Source organism: Perognathus longimembris, chromosome 2, assembly GCF_023159225.1.
Source record: "Perognathus longimembris pacificus isolate PPM17 chromosome 2, ASM2315922v1, whole genome shotgun sequence".
NCBI classification, from domain to species: Eukaryota; Metazoa; Chordata; class Mammalia; order Rodentia; family Heteromyidae; genus Perognathus; species Perognathus longimembris.
The window spans coordinates 95,188,507-95,203,154 of record NC_063162.1 but is presented as its reverse complement, the minus strand read 5'-3'; the positions used below and the strand labels follow the sequence as shown (position 1 = coordinate 95,203,154).

At 33.4% G+C, this 14,648-nt stretch overlaps 1 long non-coding RNA gene across 1 annotated transcript; it reads left to right on the top strand.

The window, feature by feature from the left end:
* Positions 1-1,279: 1,279 nt before the first annotated feature.
* LOC125345806 lies at positions 1,280-13,772 on the top strand. The gene is made up of 3 exons (XR_007209796.1): positions 1,280-1,493; positions 2,059-2,064; positions 13,737-13,772. It is a non-coding gene; the product is annotated as an uncharacterized LOC125345806 (long non-coding RNA).
* Positions 13,773-14,648: the final 876 nt, after the last annotated feature.

Here is a 14,648-nt window from a genome sequence, read left to right as displayed (position 1 = left end):
GTGAAGCTTTCTGGAATTATCCCAAGAACAAAAACTTAGAATGCTGCTTTATAAAGAACAATTTACTTTGTTCTGCCAATGGGAAGGGAAAAAATAATGAATTTGGTATTAAAGATGGTCTTATATAACCAACTAGAATACAAAGTGGAATGTGATAATTATGGTTCAAAAGAACATAAAAAGATAAGAAATAGAGATGACAGGAATACTGAAAAGGGCTTTCCAGAAAACTACTGAAATATATGTGGAGAAGTCTTGTGAATGTATTTCTTAAAACTATCTATTATCCACCTGACCATGGCTTTGGAATTTGCTCCTCATATTACATAGTGCCCTAGAACTTTCTTTCTAAGTATTCATTTCCCATATGAAGTTGAAATCTATTCTCATACCTATTTCTGTATGTGGCAAGTTTCCAAATACCCAATATATTTTACATACAGGGTCTTGGAGTTAGGAAATTTAAATAAAAATTGAATAGTCTCATTTACAGAGTTTTAAAGTGGATGACTCAAGTGACTACAAGCATAGGGGAATTCAAATATTCACTCATGGCACAGTGAAACATATATTTTACAGGCATTGATTTCAATTATTTTATCAAAAATGTGTCTTAGGGAATAAAATTATTTGATGGATACTTGTGTTCATATAGGAGCCATTTTACTGTGGAAACTTATTTTGCACATGTATTACTTAAATCCATTCATTTGAGATAATTACAGAAATTCTCAATTTTCAGGTTGTGCTTTGCAACAGTTTTGATAGTATCAGTTCAGAAGGATTAAATGAATGTCAGTGATTCCGGATCACTCTACCTATCAGCCTCACCATGTGAACATAGGTTTTCATTTCCTTCAAGCTGCAAAGTTTTCTCATGTGTATGTGAAACCTGTAAGTACCCCTGCTCACATGAGGATGGGCTACCTTTTAAAAAAAGCTTACACTAATCAGGATAGTTTGATTTTAGACAAATGGAGGGAATGGATGACAAGTAGTGCATGTCTAACACTAAGATTAGATTTTCTGAAGAAAATGTGGTACATATTTTTGCCTCTAACAGAAAGAATGACACTGCCCCATTCATATGGAAATGGAAGGACTTGGAAAAAATTATAATAAGTGAAGTGAGCCAAATGCAAAGAGAATGAGCTCAATAGCTATGTACATACGAACACATAAAATGATGCTAAGTGAAATGAACTCCAGATTAAGTAAATAAGTGCTTTTACCATTGTCATTGTTGTTTTCAATCTAACATCTGAAATTATGCCACTTTCTTCTATCATTTTTCCCAGGGTTTCACCCCTGACATTACCGTTACTGATTTCGGTACCCTGGATATTGTATATATGTTTATTGGAACTAGGGAAAGGAAAGGGAACATCAAAGTGGAGCGACAAAGGATATAAGATGAACCAATGCATTATCAATACTTACAAAACTATATACTGTAAACCAACAGTACAATCCATGAGGGGGTGGAGAGGGAAGTGAGGAGAAGGGAAGGAAATGGAGAGGGGGGAGGGAAATGGGGAGTAGGGAAGGTGGGAGATAACTGAGGGAAGAGGTAACAAGTTGGGTAAGAAATGTATTCACTGCCTTAGGTATTAAACTCTGCACATCACTTTGGCAATAGATAGATAAATAAAATTTTTTTTAAAGATTAGATTTTCTAAATTGTTAGCCTCAACTTCTACTGCTACTTCTACCACTACCACCACCACTACTACTACTACTACTACTACTACACACACACACATCCAAAGGTTTTTTAGTAAAATAGTAATGACAACAACAAAAACCAAAGCTTAGGAAAATTGCTTTTTCAGTACTGAAAGCTTAAAGGGCTTGATTTTCTTTGTGACTGGTGTTATTATCAAACGTTTCACAGACTCTTTTCTTATTGAAAACAACTATTTTACCTTAATTGCTTCAGTGTTTCTTTGTGTATTTCCTCCAGAATATTCTGCATGTCATTAGCAATTTTCAGAATCTCCTCCAATCTAAATATAACTTTTCTTGAACTAAGATTCCAGCCACCTGGTGTGTTCACAGCTGGGGGTGGTGGTTAAAGGGGACCACTTCACCCTTGTGAAGTCTCTCACTTGTCACCAGAATTGTCTTCTTAGAAAGGAATATTCTATTCTACCCAGTAACTTAAATTGACTCAGATGTTCTCTGAATATATCACATAGATTTTTGTGAATTTTGGATTACTCTGATTTTTGGGTACAAATTAAAGAACAGTTTAGCTAGCCATATAATTTTATAGTATCATGCAGGACATTGTTCTTATAATTTGTCTCAATCATTTGGTTCAAAAACCTCAAATGTTAACATGCTATTTTTTTATGTTCCATTTGCTTGGGTTTGTATTGAGATATAGATCTATAGGAGGGGAAGTTGATCAAGTTCAAACACATTTACACAAAAAAATCTTATAATTAGTGAATATCGGTGACTTTCTGTCTGCTTATACCTTCAGTATTCTTCACTAAGAGTTATACACTTCTTCATAGAATGACAGGATACTTCTTGATATTTATCTCTAGGTATTTTTATGTGTTTTTCCAGTTAAATTTCTCATTGATACACCTAGTTTCTATTAAAGTTATTTATTTTGATTGACTGATTATATACCAGCTTTGTTGTACCAGTATCAGTGAAGTAGAGAAGCTTTTAAATTTTTAAGAAAATATGGAGGGGCTTTGTTTTGTTTGTGATATTTGGAAAGGACTAATATGCCTTTATTCAGTCAATTATTTTATTTCTTTCTTTTGATGATGATGATGATGATGATGGTGGTGGTGGTGGTGGTGGTAACAATGATGATGGGAATCAAACTATGTGCCTGTTAAGTGCACATTTATAAGTGATAAGAACACGTAAGCACCCCAGGCTTACTTCACTGAATAATATTTTTAAATTGGGGATTTGGAGAAGGAAACAAAATTGGCTATTCATAGTCCTTGAGTTTACTGAGGACAATACAACTTTTTCGTAACTTAGTAACCTCATCTGTCACGAATTCACATGTGGTCATGTTTGCTAAATAATTGTTCCACAGTGCAGACCTAACAAAGGTCACTGGAAAAAGTCAGTCATTTAAGTATTTTAACTCTGGAGGGGTGACAGAATTTCCTACAGGAATAGAGAACTGGAGAAATAGAAATCTACATCATACTACATTGGAATTTTACTGAAAATTAAAAAGAAAACTACTCTAGTACTTATCTCTCAGCTTAAATTAACTTGGCCAAAAGATTTTTCTTCTACTTCATATTGAAATAACCGTACACACAGAAATATTTAAATAGATTTCACATGCAATTTTTATGTGTTTAGAAAGCATCAAGATTTTTCTTTAAGCAAAAGAAGCCTGATATCTTAACAAAAATAATAGCATAATATATCCTGTTCTCATTTCCTGTATTTCACAGTGGAGTACAACATAATTATCAGTCATTTGTATGCACGAGCAAGAGCCACAAGTCAGAGATCTACCGTAATATGCCTTTGGAGATCAATTTGATTTTTAAATACGTACACATGATAACAAAAAGCATCCCCTTAACCTTTCATGATTTTTTTTTTATGATGTCCTTGGGTCTTGAACTCAGGGCCTGAATATAGTCCCTGAGCTATTTACTCAAGACTAGTGTTCTTCCATTTGAGCTACAGCTCCACTTGAGGATTTTAGATGGTTAATCAGAGATAATAGCTAGGATTATAGGTATGAGCCATCATTGCCCAGCTCTTATTTTATAGATTGAAGATCAATTTGTGCAAATACAGGATTTAAATCCTGAGGATTCATGGATGTATTTAATTCCCTTAACTGAATATTATTCAGCTGTTAAATTGGTGCTTCAATAAAAAATATGTAACTCATGAGAATGTTATGATGAACTAAATGATTAAAAAGTAGTATCTGAGTTTTTACATACTACTTAATTACAAAAGAACCTTTGATTCACACTTTTTCAAACCAATGAAAAACATTACTGCCATAGATTTAAGTATTACAACTATTAAAAAAAAAACTCCTAAACTCCACCCTCTGGTATTTTACAAGGTCACTTAAGAAAGGTATCTGTAATAAAATAAAATAAAAGAATCATTAAATAAAATATATATTTGGATTAGCATCAGAAATAATAGAAACTTTAAGTACAAGCTTCTTTATATAGTAGTTTGAGTACACTGATTTTCTAAACAGCATTTTGCATAGGGAAGGCACATAAAATCCTCCCGCAAAGGAGATTGACAATGGAAGTAGTCATTTCACCAAAAATCTTAATTTGATATTAACATGTGTTAATATCAATAATGTGTGATATTGTTATTACCACACAATGATCATTTGCATTCATTCTGATCTCAAAGCGACTCCTATATACTTAACATCCTAAATTCAATTGTTGATTTTGCTCCTATATTTGATGACTCTGAATTTGAATTTGAGTTGAGGAAGGGTCAGACTACTGAGAACCAATTTACTTGTAAAATTCAAAGAAACTTTGCTGACAGATGTTTGAGAAGCTAGGGTTTGATGGAGAAAGATTTGACTAGTAAATAGGCTTGTCCCAGATCTTTGGGCTTTACATATTTTTTATATTCCCACTCAACAGCAAATGTTTATTGAAATTTTGAAGTCTTCTTTATAGTGAGTGGAAGTTATGTTCTAAAGTTAATATAGGTCCAGTATTGATAAGAACATACCATGTTGTAGGATCTCTCTAGCATTGCTACAACATGTGTATATACAATATAGGACATTCTCATAATACACAGAGTAAAAAGAGTAAGACAAAAAGGGAAAAATTATGTTTGTGTATGCAAGTATATATGCACATGTGATATTTGTTATAAAAGTTTCTGTAAATATACATTATAAGATATTTTACTTGAAAAAGAACTGATTTGTGGGTAGGAAAAAGATTTTATATTAAAGATGATGAATTATGAATAATTGGAAGAACTAATATTTTTATCAGTTACGATAAGAATAAAATATAGAGACAAAACCACATGGTATTTTGAGGACTTTTCAAAAATCTTCAGCAATGTAGAAAAAAAGCATATGGATAAGTTTAGCAAAAAGTTTAACTAAGAACAATTAAAGATCTTGCAGATTATATGAAGAACATTGAAATTCATTGGAATACAATCAAATGTATTAGAATAGGAGTTGGATGAGCTAGGAATAATTGAAAAGGAAAACATTTCATTTTTAAGAAATTTTTCTGGCAAGCATACAGAGGGATGATACACAAGGTAAAAGGTATAATTTCTCAAATTAAATCAGGTTTGATTGCAGACTCATACATTATTTAGGAGTCTACTAGTTTTAACTAAAACTAGTTTAAGCAACAAGTTATATTGCTACACACAGTCTAACTATGTATATTATTCAAACAATATAAACCAAATAAGATAATAATGATAAATGTGAGCATGAGGAAAAGAAATATTTCACAATATTTCTTTCTTCTTTCCTGGTGATTGGAATTAGCATGTTCACCCTAACTTCATTTGAGAAAATAAGAAGAACCTAAAATAAGGGTCAAGTGGACAGAAACTAACTCTGGCTTTATACATGTAGATTTTAAGAAACATTATACCCTATATGCAAACAGAGTATTGCCTAGAGGCACGTGCAAATGAATATTGATTTATGGTCAGAGCAGGTTAAGTAGTTTTTCTTAAAAAAAAAGGTTTATTATCTTTCATTAGTTATAAGGAGATGATGAGGATTTCATTGTTATATTTCCAAATGATTACAACATATTGCAATTTCAAAACCTCTATCAATCTCCCTTTTTCTTTTTCTCCATTTCCCAATTTCACTGGGTTTCACTGCTCTATTTTTATAGATGCAAAGAACCTACTTTGACCATATCCAACCTCCTTCATCCTCCATGTTAGTCTAACCCACACTTTCTAAAGCTCATCACTCAACACAACCTGTTCCTCTTTCCTCAATGAATCTCCAAGAAATGATTTAAATAGTTTTACATAGATACATAGATTTAGGGGATAGCAACTTAGAAAATAAATACACTGCAACAAATACATAGTTAACAATGAGGGTAGAAATTTGAAATCAGCATTTAATATGAGTAGAACAATTTGGAATATCCTCAGACTGAGCATAGTTCTTATATGGACAAGTTATTTCAAGGACACACAGTTTATTAAATGGATCCATTTAGGCTATAGATACGGCCAGGCCTCAGAACTTGCAAAAAAAAAAAAAAGAAAAGAAAAACAAAATAACAGCAAAAATAAAAACCAATCCATAAAATTGCTGATAATCTTGAGCACTATTTGCAGCCTGATTTCTAAGAATAGGTTGCAATTTTTAAAACAAACATTAATAAAACCAATTAAAGAGAAGCCAAATCACTTATCTACAATCGTGGGTTGATGATAGTTTAAAATCATCATTGAAAGGAAAAAGAATTAAGTGAAAGGAAAACTGCCATCTATGGTCTATTGAGTTTGCACATTACAAGAATATAAAACACTCTAAAATTGTGTCATCCATTCTAAAATGATATTTGACTCTTGGGTGCTTTCCATGACTTGGCAATAGTCCTACATTCTGCAAACTATTTCTGCCTCATCAAGGAACATGTTCCTAAATTGCCATTCCCATTTCCCTCCTTTGATTATATTCTCTCCCTTCATGACATGCTGTCCCTACTTCTGCCAACGTTATCTTCACCAGTTTTCACAGTTTGGATGGGGTCTCATTTGTGAAAATTCTGCTTTTACTTCCTTGCTAACTGCTCTTTCCTATTTCCTAAAAGGAGATGAATGCAATACAATTTAGCTCTAACATTCCCTGACACCCTCCCCCACCCCAATTAGAGGAATAATGTCTTGATGTCATGAGTTTTAAAAGACTTGGTTAAATCATACAATATAACATAAACAATGTAGAGAAAGCTTACTAATAACTGAAATGATACATACTAGTTAGATCAGAGTGGACTGGAAGCATTTTCTCTATTCAAGAAAAAAAATCCAAATATGACAGGATTGGTCAGGGAATATTCCATTGATTTGTTTACACTTTGAGTCTGTTATTCTCCATTAGAACAGATTGACCAGATGACAGATTTATTTGGATTTTTCCCATGGCTCTTTTCCACAGTAACCTCAGGCAGACTAATTAATTTTTTCTTTTCTTTTTTTTTAACTTTTTTGGTCAACTCAAGCACAGAGATGTTATACAGACAAATATTTGAGAAACAGAAAAGGAAATACCCCTATTTAATTGCAAAGTTTCATTTACATTTATTATAAAAACATACACTATTGTGTTGAATGTGATGCAACAATATGCAATGCTTATTGTCTAAATCCCTTAAATTTTTTTATTGAAATATGCCAATATTATCAATTAAATATATTTTCCACAACAGATTTTAACACATCTGATTCACTCTATATAATGCAAAACTATACAATGGAGCCTGTTCTTTGCAATGTTACAACTTAGCAATATACCTGGTTATTACTTTTAGATTTAGATAGAAACACAACTAGTTAGCTTTAGGGAAAAAAATTAACTGAAAGATAGAAACATCTCAAAATTGTAGCTAAATCCATATATGCTAGAACAAATCTAAGAGGATGAAAAATACCTACATAAGAAGGCATAAATCTCAATTACATCCTAGAGAACCAGGGCTTTCTGACAAGCATATGGCTGGCATATTTTTTAGAACACGCTTCATATTTAAAAATACAACTTTCATTTACTTATTTGTTTGTTTTACTAGTCCTGGGGCTTGAACTCAGAGCTTGAGAACTATCCCTGGCCTCTTTCTGCTCAAGGCTAGCAATATCTCTTGAGCCACAGCACCCACTTCCAGCTTTTTCTGTTTATGTGGTGCTGAGGAATCATACACAAGGCTTCACGGATGCTAGGTAAGCACTCTACCACTAAGCCTATCTCAGCCCAACTTAACTTTTTTTTTTTTTTTAAATCTACCTTTTTTTTTTTTTTTTTTTTTTGTCAATGCTGAGGCTCATACTCGGGCCCTCATACTTTTGCTCAAGGCTCTACCATTTGAGCCATGCCTTCAATTCTAGGTTTTTGCTGCGTAATTAGATATTAGAATTTTGCAGATTCGTCTTTCCAGGCTGGCTTAAAATTGTGATCTTCAGATCTCATCTCCGTAAGTATCTAGGATTATAGGTGTGAGCTACAGGTACCCAGCTCAATTTAAAAATTTTAAAGTTTGATATAATTTCTTTTTTGGATTTTATAATTTGGCAAACTATAATAGAGTTTAAGAGAAGCCTCAGGGCTGGGACTATGGCTTAGTGGTAAAGTGCTCGTCTTGTATACATGAAGCCCTGGGTTCAATTCCTCGGCACCACATATATAGAAAAAATCCGGAAGTGGCACTGTGGCTCAAGTGGCAGAGTGCTAGCCTTGAGCAAAAAGAAGCCAGGGACAGTGTTCAGACCCTGAGTTCAAGCCCCAGGACTGGGAAAAAAGAAAAAAAAAAGATAAGCTTCAATGTTACCTAATGGGAGCATGAGATTATTTTAAATGCTGGAAGTCTGTAGTGTATAATATAGTAATGAATACCACTGGAGAATTTTAGGCTGATAAATAATTTGAACAAAAGGCATGAAAGAAACTGAGAAGGAGAAAAGAAGGAAGGCAGGAAGGCAGGCAGACAGGCAGGCAGGAAGGCAGGAAGGCAGGAAGGCAGGAAGGAAGGAAGGCAGGAAGGAAGGAAGGAAGGAAGGAAGGAAGGAAGGAAAGAAGAAGGAAGGAAGGAAGGAAGGAAGGCAGGAAGGAAGGAAGGAAGGAAGGCAGGAAGGAAGGAAGGAAGGAAGGAAGGAGGGAAAAAACAAACAGTGAAGAATTATGAAAATGCATTCTGTGCAGAAGAGAACACTCAATCTAAACTATGTGCAGCCATTTTCTACTTAATGTTACCAGAGTAGAGAAATAATAAATACTATTTTTTTGTTTATTTTCAACAAAACATTAAAGTTGTAGAAACAGACTTCTATTGATTTACTTCAAGAAATATTATGCCTGTTCTTAGTTGAGAAATCACAATTACAAGGTGAACAAGTTAGAAAAAATAGTTCATAACTTTAGGCATTAGAATACTTTATTTAGACTCCTTGCACTGGAAAACCAAAGAAAAAGTAAATTAATCCTATTAAAAATAAAATAAAATTGAATTTCCAAATCTGGGATTATGCTATTCTTTATGTGTACGTATGTTTAATACAATGTGTAATTCCATGTTTTTATTCCATTTGCCTATATTTTCTTATGCCAAGATTATGAGACATTTTATTTAACATAAATACTCTTATTCTGGGTATAATATTATTCTATGTTACTGAGTGGATCCCCCGCCCCTCCCTGGCCTGGTCCTAGGGATTGAACTCTAGGCCTCAGAGTTGTCCCTTAGCTCCTTTTGATCCACGCTCACATTCTACCACTTAAGTTAAAGCACCACTTGTGGTTTCCTATGAGATTAATTGAAGATAAGAGTCTCATGAACTTTCCTTCTCAAGCTGGCTTTAAACTGCGATCCTCAGATCTCAGTCTCCTGAGTAGCTAGGGTTACAGGTGTGAGTGCCCAGCAACTAGATTGTTTTTCAACTAAGCACATGAGAGTCAATTAATTTTTTTTGAAAAAGAAAACTCATGGCCTATCTTTTAACATGTTTTCCAGTCTATTTCAATTATAATGGTCATTAGTTGCTCTATCCACCATTACCCTATAGATAAAAGAGTAATCAAAGCAGAAATTGTAGCTACTATTTGTGATGCTAGAGACAAACCTTAAATAGAAACTTGATATAAATTTCAGTTTTCCTTAAGGCTTCTCATAAACAAATTTAAGTGGATAGTGGTTTCATACTTTCAGAACTCACAAAACAATCTCTGTCTAACCCAAAAGTGCATGTCAGAAGCAAAGAAGATGAGTGACTTGAAGATATTTTCTGTCTTGAGGAATCCCTAAGCCATTTGGAAGTAAATGTGTGTGGGATAAATAAGATCTTATGTACCCTAATATGATTTGGTTCAATTATATTCAATAAAATATTTAATCTGCCATTAATCCATGTATTGCTCAAATATTTGATCGTATTATGAATATTAGTTGCTATCAGTGATGGTGATGAAGGTGATGATGACTGTAATAGCAATGTAGATTATGGTCATGATGGTGATGAGATGATGGCAGTAATAATGTTGATAATGGCGGTGGCAACGAGGATGGTGATGATGATGGTGATGCTTCTTGGTATCACTATTTAGCATGCACAGAAGTAAACAATATATTGAATTTCTTTACCTCTGCCCAATCATATTTCCCAAGAGAAAAGTGGGTAATGTTATAAATCAGACAGAATGTTTTTGGATGCTGACAAATTTTGTGAAGAAATATCATGGGATAGAAAGAAAAATAAAACCTTGTAGAGCGAACAAGTTTTGAAAGTAATAAAAATAAAGTGGTACATAAAGCTAGAATTTTCAGTAAATAAATTTTAAAAATGTAATAGCTCAGGGGAAAAACAGAAGAAATGAATGAATGACTCAGGAAAAGACAAATGGGATAAGGATATCAGTCATTCTCTTTGTTAATAAGAAGGGAAAGCAGGTAAATTTATCCCTGCTTATCTTGCCCATTTTTCAAAGTTCTATGGTATTTTTGTAATCCTTACACAATAGCTATCTGTTTTATTTAAGTATTACTTTAATAAAGATAACAAATAAGCTGAAAACTGTGTAGTATTCCTTAAGCTCTTTCTTCCAAAAGCTAATCCTAACTCCTCCACTTCCATGGATTCTTCTTTGTGTGTGTGTGGGGGGGGGTGCACATGTCTAGGTACTGTCCCTAAGCTTTTTTGTTCAAGGAAAGTGTTATACCAGTTGAGCCTCAGATCCATTTCCCATTTCGAGCGTTTTTGTTTGTTTGTTTTCGGTTTTTTGTGGTTGATTGGAGATACATTTTCATGGACTTTCCTGCCCAAACTGCTTCAAACATGATCCTAAGATGTCAGCCCTCTGAATAGCTAGGATAACAAGTGTAAGATTTCCGCGCCCAACTTCAAGGATAATTTTTATAGATGGAGAGTTGGAGAGCAGATAGACAGTGTTACTAGAATGGCAAAGAAAACCTGGAGTGGAGTGAGAAAGTGATTTTTAATTTGTGGTGTGTGTGTGTGGGGTGTGTGTGTGTGTGTGTGTGTGTGTGTTATCAGGGTTTGAACTCAGGGTTTTTGTTTGCTAGGAAGATACTATTTCACATGAGTCATGCTCCCAACCCTCCGAGCAAAGTTGTACAGGGTTCTGTAGTCATTTCATTTTGTGTGTGTGTGTGTGTGTGTGTGTGTGTGTGTGTGTGTGTGTGTGTGTGTAGTCCAAAGTGAAGTTTCAAATGCAAAGATTCATGAAGAATAATTAGAATTTCTTTCTTTTTCCAAGGAGTCAAATCAGGTAAGCTATTGTGCCACAATGAAAAGAAAAGAAACCAACGCCTGAGCTCACCTCAGGATAGCTTCCATTGTTGGGATTAATTTCTTAGTTGAACAGCTTCTGCAGGTGGGATTATTCTTTCGCTCCTTTGTTCAACTGAAAATATTTCCTGACAGATGGTGATAGCAAGTAAATAAGATCTGTGTGTTTCAGAGGTGGGAAAATAACTAAGCTTGTGAAAAAAAGCAATTATCATAAATACATTTCAAGGTGTCCCCATGTTTACTGAACTCTGGGATATTAGCGGGGGTGGGGAGGACTCATTCATTTTATAGAAATAAAGTTTCCTACCTCCCTCCTGCTTTTGAGTAATATTAACAAAAGGCTTATAGTGTGTTCTTGGCAGAAAACTTTAGCCACATGATAGCTAACTCTGTTGGTGTTAGATATATTACGTTTAAAATGAGTTTTTCTTAGTTCAGGATTTGTGGCTGAGTAAAAATATCTTAACAATATGCCATATCTAACTCTAAGACTGAGACAACTGAATTTTAAACAAAGACTTGTAAAGTCAACAAGGCTAGTTCATGAAAAAGAGTCAAAGGAAAAAGAATCCATTAACCTTAAGCTTAGCAAATAACATTTTATGTATATGAAACAATTACTGGGTACATACGAGATTTTTACTTATTCATCTTTAAATCTCTAGCAATGTCCAAGTTGCCTATGAAAGTATATTTAATATATTGAAGGCAATTCAAGAAGTTCTTGCTTCAGGAACTAATGAGAAGTTACTTTGCGTTAGGAGCTAGGTGTGACAAAAATCAGATTACAGAGGACTTGTACTGTTCACAAATGCCATTTTTACCATTGCAATAACCTAAAGCTTCATGTATAGTCTTACTGCAACAAACGCCAGTGAAAATATCCATTGTAGATTTAATATCTATGTATTAGGATTCCTTATTTTCTAGAATAGCTATTTGTTAAAAATAAATGCTGACAAACCAGAATTAATCAATCTAAATAATACCAAGATATGTTGAAATTCATTTCAAGAATAGCTAACTTGAAAACATTTGCAGTTTTAAATTCAAAGGGAAGAAAAAGGGGAAAATTATCTTGCTATATTCTCCCTCTCACTTACTGAACCTCAGTCAATCAAACACATTAGACAAGGGAGGTAAGTCATCTCATTAAAGTGGTAAGTTGAATAGCAGATCAACATTCCATTAGATTTGAAGTATATTTCTAAGGATTTAAGTATAGCACGTAAGAACATTATCATTTTTTGTCTTAATTCTCGCAAAGATCACAAAACTATACATTCAACCCTCAAAGAAAAAAATGCCCTTAGGAAACTGGGTCTTAAATTTATTTACTACATGAAGGATTTTTAAAGAAAGATAATTAAAAATAAAATCATGATGAAATATTTAATTTAGATTGATAACATGATAGGTACATAATAAATTCCTAATCCCCAAATCCTAAGCACAACATCATGAGGGTCTGTTGGTGTGTGAATGTGGGTGGAGGTGGTAGAAAGTGGGTTAGCTTTATATAGGATGTAGAAAATATAATGCTTGCAATATATAAAAATATAGGTTACATGAATGCTGTTGAACAGATTTTAGTGATATTCAATATGCTCTGCTAAAGACTGATTTTAAAATGGAAACTATAATTTGTAAGAGAAAACTACTTCATGGACATAAATCTCAGCAAAATCAATTTTGAAAAGTTTTTGTTAAAAATCCAAATCTGAAATCCTCCCTCCTTGAAGTTTCTAAATACACAATAGACTTTTGATTCTATTTCTTCTCTATTAATATCTCTGTTCTTCTCTGTTTAACTTTTGTTGAAAACACTATTTGAAATGTATCCATTAGATAAGATCATATCTACATAGTCACTGAGCTATTATGAACCTCTGCTAGGACTATCCTAGACATAGACCAATTTTTACCAATTGAACCCCAAGATATGGAAACAAGTGGTTTCTCACTGTCAATGCTATTTTGAATGTACTGTGTGAAATTGTTTATTCTTTCTTGTTTTAATTCCCTATGGTTTAGTCCTTGTTGTCATGTACTTGATTTTGATACCCTAGGTATTGTATAAACATTTATCTGAATTAGGGAAGGGAAGGAGAACATTAAAATGGTAAGACAAAGGACAAAGCATGAACCAATGCAACAGCAATACTTACAAGACAATATGTTGGAAACTGTATAATTTGGGAGGGGGGTTTCAGAGGAGGGGAGGTGGGAGAAAATGAGGGAGAAGGTAACAAGTTTGACAAGGAATGTACTCACTACTTTACATATGTAATGGTAACCCCTCTGTACATCACCTTGACAATACAATTAAATTAAAAGTATGTATCTAACTTCCTCCATTGTCATAAACTTTATTTAAATATTGTTAGTACAACATGGAATATAACTTTTATTTTCTTAAGAAAATAAGATTGAAATGATGACAGTGATAGAGTAAAATACAGACTGAATATTAACTTTATTGTTCAAATCATTTCTGAAAAGTCTTCCACTACTTATATCTGTGTTTAGTATTTGGGTATTTTTTTCTCACTGTTATATATAAGTATTTGAGAAAAACGGAAAAAAACAACTTGAGTTTTTATATTAAGCCATATGATCAGAAAAACATACCCTCCGTTCAAGAATATTTTATTTATCTTTCACTCAACTTTTCTAAAGTCAAATGATACATTGTTAAAAAAAAACATAATGAGCTTTTATCACATTTCTGAACATAAGAAGGAGCAGAGAGCAGAGTTGTCTTTGTGATTCTAGTCCATAGCACTTATGATGTATAGCAGTCATATATATCATCTCTAAATTGGTCAAAATGGAAGTTTGATTTTTAAAATTCACCACATCTTATATTCCTTGACTTTTCAAAGTTATATTTTCATTACCTTTAAGTACTTCTACAAAGGGATTGCTGTGCAACAAATCAGCATATGAGTACAATGTATCTCATATTTCCCCCCATCCTTCCCAACCCAACCCATCAACAAAGTCTCAGAAGGAAGGAATTCCCCTAAAGAATTTCATATTTGGCTCAGATCATATTAAAAGGCAAACATTCCTGGGAAAATTGCCATCTATCAACGGTTCTATGTCATATCATGTGGCAACGC